The sequence below is a fragment of the Sipha flava genome, unplaced genomic scaffold, assembly GCF_003268045.1.
Source record: "Sipha flava isolate LNK unplaced genomic scaffold, YSA_version1 2_pilon_pilon, whole genome shotgun sequence".
Classification (NCBI taxonomy): Eukaryota; Metazoa; Arthropoda; class Insecta; order Hemiptera; family Aphididae; genus Sipha; species Sipha flava.
This window is the reverse complement of record NW_020272972.1, coordinates 1206236-1214796: the sequence shown is the minus strand read 5'-3', so window position 1 is coordinate 1214796 and position 8561 is coordinate 1206236. Positions and strand designations below refer to the sequence as shown.

General features: G+C 28.2%; 1 protein-coding gene across 1 annotated transcript in view; it reads left to right on the top strand.

Moving 5' to 3' along the window:
* Window positions 1–6: 6 nt before the first annotated feature.
* LOC112685997 overlaps window positions 7–8561 on the top strand; it is a 32614-nt gene continuing 24059 nt past the window's right edge. Inside the window, exon 1 of the mRNA XM_025558088.1 lies at window positions 7–217. The gene's annotated coding sequence lies outside the window, so the exon portion shown is untranslated. The remainder of the gene's footprint in view (window positions 218–8561) is intronic.

Genomic DNA, 8561 nt, shown 5'->3' with positions numbered 1-8561 from the left:
CGCCGACGCCACCGTCGCCGACGCCGCTTCGCCATTTCGTCCCCGAACGACGCGACAGAGCAAGAGAAACGGAGAGACACGCACGCAGAGAGATACAGCGTTCCCGGCGATCGTTCTCGACACACGCGCCCCGGCACGAGCATCACATCGGCAGCACGAGTGTCTCAGCAGCAGTACCGAGCACACCGACCAGGGCCCGTCAAACCGCCCGTATAAGGTAATTGCACCGCATACGATCTACAACCATAATGATCTACGCGTACGAACCCCCCCCCCCCCCCCGGGGGACAAGAGTCTCCTTTACACACATTTCGTTCGGAAATCGGTAAGATCCGAGCGCACGTATCATCTCCGTGCGAGCGTGGGTGCCGTTCGATCATCGTTTTGTTTATTGTTATCACTTGTGCATATCGTCTACACGCAGTTTCGTACGCGGGGGGGGGGGGGGTGTAACCCCCACCTAGACGAAATTTTCTCCGATGTTTAGGTTAAAATTTGCGAATCTTACAAATTTGAAATATGAAGAGCTAGTGTTGAATACCTAGTATCATTGATTATAGAACAGTCTATTACACTGTTATTTAAGTCGAAATATATAAAGGATTTGCACGATTTTGTTAACAACGTAAAATGTGTTGTATTTTTACCTCGACCCCCCCCCCCCCCCCCCGAAAAAAAATCCTGTGTGCGCCACTGTCTACGCGGCATTGTAACCATCAGGTGTACATGTATGAACGCAATTAATGTGCGTGTAGCCGTATGCGTGTTTGTGTGTGTGTACGTGTACGTGTGTATGTTAGTGTGCGTATTCGCATTCGTGTGCATTCGCTCATATACGCTGACAGCGTGCTCGCGAATGCGTCGTAAATCCTGCTCGCGTTTTATCCTGCAGCCAAACGGTACTATAAATTTGAATGCGACACGTACTAGCCGGTTATCCCACGCAATAAACACAACATGCACATAATGCATTCTCTTGGATACCTGGCGCTCCTTAGGGGTGCACATCGCCGTACACGTTGCGTCCGTCGGGTGACGTTTCCATTATCATTGTTGTTGTTGTTGCTATTATGATTATCGTTCCGTTCACGTGTAATTTACAACGCGCACGTCACACGCGTGATCCCGGCTCGAAGACGTTAAACTTTGCCGATGGAATTTTTCAAAAAAAAAAAAAAAAACAATTTATTCCACGACGATGATATTACATATTCAACATGTGTCGCATCGATACGCGTCGCTTAAACGTTACACTATTTCGTATAATTATTTTCTCGGATCCGATCGAATGACTTGTTTACAAGTTACGGCTCTTAATTACCAGCTAGCCCGTCGCACCAATCCAATAAATTGAATGCAACGTGCGGTTTTGTTGATTTGACCAAAATAATTACCACGAAAGTTTTCATGGACGTGTAATATCTACTGCACGAATCCGAATGGTGTCATGAAATTCCAACCGATGAACGGTAAAAAGTTCAAAGTACTTACGCTGCGTATGGCAGGGATTTCAATTAAAATTTAATCTAAAATAATATTCAACGTTTAATGCGGTGTAAGTTTTTGAAATTAAATTAACCTTAAAACAACTTCGGTTTGGATTTGTAAGTGGTATAAATATGGTGTTATTATACTTTTAACGAGACTTGTGTAATCTTCAAATCGGTGCTATTTAAACGCTGATCCTTGAAATACATTCCAACGTAGTCATAACATTTTGTAGCTCTTTGTTAAAGTTGTTATGAAAGTTTTTGGTACACAGTAAATTTCAATCGCATTTTGATCTCAAAATATTTTGTTTATTTCATAATTCAGTACAGATATGTTTATTATTCCTGTTTAAGTCTTTAGTAATCCGAAAACGATTTTATTTTACATTACAATCGAGTCACGATAACTTAAATTATATTTGAGTTCCCTTCGAACATATTTCGATATTGACATAGTTTTATAAGTTAAATGATTTTTAATTCCACCTTTTGGATTTCAGCGATTATGGCATGATTGCACCGAAAATGAATAAATAATACATAAGAAATACTGTTTAGTCGTAAGATACCTATTCGACTGTAAAACGAATAGTTTGTTTAACAACTAAAGAAAACAATTTATTTTTCTTTATCTATACAGCGTAATTTACCGAACTATTTTACGTTCTTGCAAATTGTTTTTCAATTTTTTTTTTCTAAGCACATTTATATCTCAATAATGTTTCTAGTAATTTTGTTACCGTTTAATTTTCATTTGTTTTACCAATATGTACGTTCAAACTAAATGACATCAGTAGAATGCACGTTTCTCTTGGAATTATGTATGCTGACTTTGTTCTTATTTTGTGCTATTCATTGTCCAACGTTATAAATATAGAACTATAGAGTATCCAAAACCTTATAACATTTTATACAAATTAATAAGAAATTAAAACATTAAAACATTTCAATAGTTCAAAGATTAATTAAAGAAGCAATAATATTTTATAAGTCTAGTTGTACTTTTATTGAAAATTGATTATCATTATATTCTATATGTGGAATTTGAGCTAATATGGTTGTAATAATGAACTGTTGTAATACGTGATATTTTTAAGCGATGGTAAAAAATTTCGTAAAAAGAGATTATTAATAATTCACATATTTATTTAATGTATTGTATAAATTTATCTAAATAAATAATTGAAGTGTAATCTAAATTATTATCTTTTATTTAAATTTTATAATAGTAGAACATTAAATTATTTAGACTTATCAGATATGATTAAAATTATTCATATGTCCTCCTCACACATTAATCCGTGAGGACTTACATCTGTAAAACTGATGTAGAAACAACAAAATTATGTCACATCTTCAAACCAGATCAAAATGTTGTTCCATAATTCATACAAAATAAAAATTTGCTTTATATTTATTATAATGTGAGTCATATTTTATGCTTAAAGATTTCACGCGTCTTCCGTTATTTTTATTCGTTTCATTTTTTTTTTTTTTTTTTTTTTTTTTTTTTAATCTTCTAAATTATGATCGGTGATCATATTTAACGATATCATTGTATTTTGTCACTTATATTTAGTATAGTGAATGTATATTATTTCAGTCATAAAATAAATGAATGTAAATTAGAATAATGGTACTGCATTTTTTATGAAAAATAAAAGCTGATACACTTAAATAATACATATTGATTCTTTTTCATTATTGTGGTGTAGTATGCGCAATTTTTTAGAATAAAATATTACTTTCCCGAATAAAGAAAAATTTAAATTAATTCAAACTATATTCCAACTTAATATCAATGTCTCTCTTGTATTTTATTTTGTTCTTATGTAATAATACGCTTAAAAACTTTTTTAATAACATTTTTAAAGTTTATAAAATAGTTATGAATTACACTCAAACAATGATTGTTTAAAATAAATTATTATGTGAAAGTTTTTTTTTACGTTGACATTTCTCATCGGAGTATAATATAATTGTTATAAAACTAATGATGATTTAAAATTATTTCACCACATAGTACTCTTTTCCCATGTGATTCATTATTTGTTAGTATCATATGACGTTCTACATAAAAATATATACATATAATATATGTATGCAAGAATACGCCAAATCCGTTTGACCGGATCTCATTTTTCACAAGGGATGGAGTTCAAAGTGTTTGGTTTTCCTGACCTTTTATTTATTTTATTTTTATTTTTCTGAATCAGTTGCTGTTCAGTGAAATATGTAACATTTCCTAAAATGGAGGGAGTAAAAATTACAGGGTGCCACATAAATTATTCCAACACGGGAATAGCATAACAATAAATAACAGTCCCGGGGTGATTTGCAGCCAGTTAACATTTTAAATTTATGAAAGAAAATCCAGCTGCATGTCGACGACATTTCTACTAATTTTTAATGAAATCGTAGAACCTAATACAGGTTTGTCACGAGTACAAGGTTCTGAGACTATGTATATATGTATTTGGCTCTATTCCAGTACTGCAGACACGATAGCAACCCAATTAAGTATACAAAGTTATTGTTATTCACCATAGTTAAGTAAATAGCTATACCTCAAAATATGTATCAAGTGTTTGATAGTATTTATTATGACGCAAACACATTAAATGTTATGGGAAAGTAGAAACATATTCAATGGCTTGGGTTAAAAACATAATGTACTTAATAAAATGAGTTAAACGGTAAACATACACTATAATTGGAAGATCAATACGCAAGAGTATAATAATTAATTCGGTATTTGTACTACTATAACATCTTTAATTTATTATAATGTGTACAAATATTTAAATATTTATCCAATTAATTTCACTGGCGTATAATATACATTTGTTCAGAGCAACAACATGTAGGTCCATAACACTTAAAAAAATATCAATAAAAAAAGGAACACACTAGCATTTTAAGTTTTTAATTAAGTACAGAACTATAATATGTAATCATTAAAACTGATAAATATTTTCCATGAATGCAGTAACAGTAGTATTTTCTTTTATCCTTTTACTAAGCTCGGTGCTTGTAAAGGAAGGTATACTAAATCCCCCAACGCCACATATTACCAAAAGCTCATAGTGAATTACCTACGTTATAACTTTTTTATAACGGATATTAGGATATACTATAATATAGAGCGTTCCGAAATAGCTCTAAAGTAACTTAACGTAACCATCCTTAGACTATAAGAACACGATTAAGTTTTTTTCATAAAAATAAAAACAATTATTTACTACCTTTATATTAAATATTGAGACTATATTGAATATTATGTATTTTTATATTAGGGTATGATATGTATGGTGCTTAAGTAGTCTTATATAAATTACATTACTTATATATTATCGGACATGAATTTGCGGCGACTCAATAATGGTCATTATAATTGATCATTATAAACAAGGTCCGAAAAAAAATTATCTTAACAAATACGCGTGTTATGATAAACATATATTTATTTTCTTCAATGTTATAGATTATTATTGTAATATATTGTATATACATGTTTATTTTATACTTTTAAGCACTGTATAATAGCGGTTCTTAACCTTTTGTAGATCACGGACCCCTGAGGAAAGATTTTTAGAAATTACGAACCCCCTTACTAATTTTTTTTTCGAGTACATTTTTTTTTTTTACAAAACATCTCATGTTATTAAAACCAAAATTATAATAATTATTTTATATAATAAATTACATTAATAGACATAACAAAACATACATATTTATAATTATTTTTATTTGAGTTAATTTTTCAGTTGACTTAAATTTAATTATTTTAGTTTTAATTTATTTTTTTTATATTCTTAAAATTTAATTTTTATTAGCTTCATATGATGGTTGAGACACAAGTTTTACAACATCGTATAATGATAAAATTTATCTATTATGTATATAATGAAAAATATATGAAAAAAATAATAATAATATTAATCTAACAATATTATAATAATGCACTCATGTCATGTACTGATGTATATTATGTGTTAGAGCTACCGCAGACCCTAGAGGGCCGTGGATCACAGGTTAAGAACCGCTTCTGTATAACATTAATGATAAAATATTTTTAAAGCTGGTTTATTCAAACATTAATTACAAATATAGGTTAAAATTATAAATTAATATATACTTAAATAATTGATTCATAGTAGTAGTCGGAACATAATAACTAATTTATTGATAACGCTAACGTATTTATACATATACACTAGTCGTATTATAAAATTAAATATTATAATTATTTTCCTTGTTATGGTTGATTTATTATAAACGTTTTTAAAATATCATTGATTATCATATATTCACATGTTATTTGTCTAGTATTTATAGATATATAATCGAGATACAAAACTTTTGATTGTTGAATAAAAATAGGAATTTAATTATTGTTTACATCTAATTAGTTATACAAAACGTATTCTTATTCATATTTACTATTATATAGTAAAATATCAAATCGTTTAACGAAATAAAGTATGAAACTATAAACAAATATGAACATTTATCGCGTGACACATGACACAGATTCATAGATCTATAAAAAAAAGAGAAAGGCTTATCTACCTCTATGATAAATGGACGCGCGATCGGACAAAAAAAGAGATAGAACTAAAATTATTTAGACCGAGAGAATAAGGGATGCTTTGTGTATCCAGTGTCCATTGCGTTAAAACGGTTCTACGACCCTGAGTCAACCATTTTGCCAACAATACGTATTGTCCGGAGGATACCACCACACATGTAATATTATAATATAACCAATTATTTTCTGAATAAATAATATTTCCAGAACCTTTTTATCGTACGATCATGTCATAATAATGGGCAAGGATTTATTCGTTATCCGCATGTTCAGTATTCTCAAGCTTTTGTGCTAACACTGCTAACATATTTCGAATGGATCTCTTATATAAATATACGAGTGTATGGTCACGGTTTGAGGAACGCAACAAACATGATACTAATACAATTTATGTATTCATATATGGATACGGATATCATTGATATGCAACATAGTGCCCCTGTTTATTTAAAATTACTTCTTAACGAGTATACAGCATTATTCTGACGGCTTTTTTAAAACGGTAAATTGCATTGATTTCTCCACATTTTAACGTTATAAATTATTTAATTTTCATAATTTTTTTCTATACATCTACTGTATATTTTTTTTTTATTCACATAATTTTCAAGAAATTTTATCGATGAGCAGTTTTATATCTTAATCATTTATTACAAAGCCAAAATAAGTTAAATTGATAAATAATCGATATTAAAATTAATCTTAATTATTAATATTATACATTAATTAATTAATATAATATCAGATATTAATATTAATATTATTTTCAATTGTAAAAATGTTGTTAGAGGTGACAATATACGGGGAAAATCATGATAAATTTTAATTTTCAACCTATGATTGGCTAGAGCAGGACAATTGAGAAGTAGACGAATGAAGTTACAGACTTCATCACCACGGTTGAAGGGGTTATGGAATATCAGAAAATAATTTAATAAAAATTAAATAGTTATTTCAAATTTTTTCATGAGACTTGCAAATAAAATATATAAAATATATAAAAATATATAAATCATATAATGAGTAAGCATACTATTATCAACATTTTAGATTTTTATACTTCCAAATCTCTCTTCCTAACTTTTTTTTTTTCCTGCGTTCACCCCAGACACAAAAAAATTTATAAATAATAATTAATTAATTTAGCAGAGGGAGAATATTTAAAAATATTGTTCAATTTAGATAATAATAAATACAAAAAAAATGTTGCTCAATTTAATTTTATTATATAAATAATTCAATTATTTTATTTATAAGTTTAATTGCATTATAAATTATTTATATTAAATTTGTATTTACTACACAAACGAATTTTCTAAAACATTTTCATCTTATTTATTATTATATATGTAATTATTTGTAGAAAATAAATTATGTATTTATTTAGAACAAACTATTCATAGAAATACTTGTTGATGGTTAATTAATCTAAACTATAATACGAATTAATATAATTAATGAGAAAATATTTGTTCGAAACATGAAAAACTTTTATTTTCAAAAAAATTTAAATAATTTCTGCACCTAACTATGTTTATTTAATATAAATACAAATAAATATACGCGATCATTGTAGTGTATTAAAAGTAGAATGATTAAAATACCTCAGATTTTTTTAAATTAATAAATCCTAGTAGAATATTAAATTTAATACTGCTAAATTATATTGTTTTTAGATATTCATTTGTTATTGTATTTTTCGCATGAAATAATTTTATTAAATTTATGAATTTCACAATAAATATCAAAAACTGGCATTCTACCTTTAAATGTTGACCGATATTTATAAAAATAATGAATTTATGTACTGAATCATGAAAAAATAAGGTATCTATAATAATTATATGGGATACAGATGAATACCACAAGAATATACATGTGTATTAACGATAAATTGTACATAACTTACAATAGTACAGTTTGTTTAAAGATTTATATTTTAATTTAAATACAGTTCCAACTTAAAATATACGAACTTTTTTAGCCCGCAAAGGTTACCTCTGAGATAAACTCTGTATATTCTTATTAAGCTCGAGTTTAAAGTATAATAAATTAATAATTCAAGTAGTTAAACTTTGAAAATGTACATTTATTTTTACAAAAAGAAGAACATCCTCAATCGATCAAGGTTTTAAAAATACATAGTTTTTTTAATTGAAAATCAGAGTAATCAAAAAAATGGACGTAATATGACTTTTAAAAAAATGGAGACCAATTTATTTTCCAATACAGATGTCATTTTTATTTTCAAGTGATTACAGTACTAAACTGACACAAAATCTTTAACACAAACAAATCGTTTTAATTAAAATAACTCTATAAAATATGTCAAACCTTCATACTAGTTACAAAAATTTTTCTATACAGATATAACAGTTGTAGTTAAATCCAAAAAAATAAATGCAATTTAAAATCCTCACAAATAGTTTTGAATTCTTTCATATTTTAAGTATTCCAATAATAATTGTCAATCCAATTAA